This window comes from Rattus rattus, chromosome 1 (assembly GCF_011064425.1).
Source record: "Rattus rattus isolate New Zealand chromosome 1, Rrattus_CSIRO_v1, whole genome shotgun sequence".
NCBI lineage: Eukaryota > Metazoa > Chordata > Mammalia > Rodentia > Muridae > Rattus > Rattus rattus.
Genome location: NC_046154.1, coordinates 82,477,717 through 82,480,290, shown reverse-complemented (window position 1 = coordinate 82,480,290; position 2,574 = coordinate 82,477,717). Strand labels below are relative to the sequence as shown.

Below are 2,574 nucleotides of genomic sequence, written 5' to 3'. Positions count from 1 at the left end.
CTTTAGCACTATGAAAAATCCAACTTCTGTCAACTCTCTTGCAAAAGCAACTTTTGGAATTGTCATGAATTTTTGGAGATAGCTATTAAAAGTAAAGTCATATATATATATATATATATGCAATCTTATATAATTAAATAAATTTCATAACAATGAGTAATAGGATCATCAGTTGTCAGTTACTTCACAGCATCCCGTGATCCTATCAGGGTCATTCTCATTTATTCACTTGGCCTGACTGTGGTGTTTGTGAGGGTGGAAAGAATGAGGCATAAGGGTGACAGCATAGCACATCTACTGCAGACGAGTTGCCGAGAAGCTTTGCTCATTCCAGAAGGCATTTTCCACCTCACTTTCCTTTGCAATGCCCAGTGGTGTGTGGGAATGAAAGTTATGTCTTCACTGTTGGAAAACTGGTTGACAAAATCACTTCGTGCTCCTGCTGTTTACAACACACACTCTGGCAAATGTGCTGGTTAAGAAAAGAATGATTTCCAACTCGCCCCCTTTGGCAGGTACGGATGAAGACAAGGGTTGGCATATGTCGTCTCTCATCTCTGTTTTATTTATTTGCTTTTGGTGCTGATACTAAGTTCCAAATGGATCCATCTGTATTTATTTTAGCTTTTAATAGAAGAAATATGAATACATTGTTTAATAAAGGTAAAAAATACAACATGAATGCTGGACAATCAATATCTCTTTTACCCATCCTTAGAATTGGAAAATACATGCAATTGTTCTACGTACTTAAGAAAAGAAACTGGATGATTTGGGAATGAATTATTATTATTATTATTATTATTATTATTATTATTATTATTAAGATTGCTCTTGGAATCAACAGGAGCATTAGGTCACAAAACATTATGCCTATACAAAGAAGAAACAACACCCCAAAGTGTGTATGTGCACAGACAAATGCTATTTATTATTATTTATTGACATAAGAGACATTAGAACTCTCAATGTTATACCTACACCTACTACTATCACAATAAGAAAATTCCACTGTGTTCTTTGCATTTTCCCCCTGTTAATTCCTGAAGACAGACAAGGAAAGGTGCATTTCACTAATAGATATAACTAGTGCCAATTGTAAACATGACAGAAGCTAGAAAATGTGCTTATCTGATCTTTTGAGCATTTTTAGTTATAGTACCTCACAATATGAGAATGCCTAGGCAGTCACTTGGTTTGAGGAAAAAAACTATCTCTCTTTTTTTAAAAAAAATTTTATTAGATATATTTCTTTACATACATTTCAAATGTTATTCCCCTTCCCAGTTTCCTGTCCATAAGTCCCCATCCCATTCCCTCCCCCTCCCCATATGGGTATTCCCCCCATACATCCCCTTACCACCCCCAATTCCCCTGCAGTTTGGATTTTCTTTTTTTTTTTTTTTTTTTTAAGGAGCTCTGGCAAAGTTTATTAAAGGAAAACCTTGTTTACTTCTAAGTCTGTTCTGGCATGCTTCTAATGATATCAGAATCACCTGGGTCAATGATAGCCAGTGTGCATACTCTGTCCCCCTCCCTGTGCCCCAATTCAATGTTATTGCCACTGTAGTGATGGACACCAGTTTTAGCCAACATGGCATAGTATTCTATTTCAGATTTCCTCAAAAGCTGGACAGTTGTTGGCGAGGATAACCAGCTTTGCCTTGTCTGATCATCTTCAAGTCTGTTTGTCCCTGCTTTCCACTTTTTCATAACAAGTTGGAGCCCTAGAGTTGATTGACTCCAGAGACTTTTTCGTCTTCTTTGCAGCCACCATCCTCTTGCCTTAGGTGCGGGACAAGCCCCAACCAAGATCAGACGCCAAGATGGCCGGGGAGCGAGAAAGGCCAGTTTGGATTTTCAATGTTCTCCAAAGGTAGGAGAGTTAATGTCTTGATTCCTAGCATGAAATTCTTAGGAAGTTGAGGAAATTTTAGGAAATGGGGCCTCTTGGGAGGACTTTCAAGTAATTAGATTTGTTCTTTTGCAAACAGTACCAGGGCACCAGCCCTATTTTCCCTTTGCTTTCTGGATGTGAGGAGAAGAATTACCTGCTGCAGACATTCTGCATGCATTTTGCTTCAGTGCCAAGTCTGCGGCTACAGGGCCAACTTATTGTGCCCTAAAATTGTTTACAAGTGTTTACAAGAAACAACCTTTTCTATTTACCAGCTTATCCCATCTCAGATATTACTATAGCAATGGAAAAGCAACTAGAATGCATACCTATATGGAAAAACCAGGAAGTTTTAAAATTTAATTTAGTTGTGATTTTTTTATACCTGGTGTTTTGTACCGTGCTGGACAACATATGGTAGTGAACATTTCCAAGAGCCCTGGGGACAATGCACCTGTATTTCTTGCAACAATGTGATGGTTTTACTCTGGAAAAGCAAAGCAGTGCTCTAGCATGCACAGAACATATGCTAATCAGCTCATTCTTCAGGCACAAATGAGGATAATATGCTCATTGTTTAGACATTGGAATTGTTCATTACAAAATGACACAGTGTTTGCCAATTGTGTCTTCATTATAAATGTAAATATTAACTAGTGATGCGTGGAGGAATACAA

General features: G+C 37.8%; 1 pseudogene; it reads right to left on the bottom strand.

The window, feature by feature from the left end:
• Positions 1–1,455: 1,455 nt before the first annotated feature.
• On the bottom strand, positions 1,456–1,842 carry LOC116888296 (annotated as a pseudogene).
• Between the last annotated feature and the right edge of the window lie 732 nt (positions 1,843–2,574).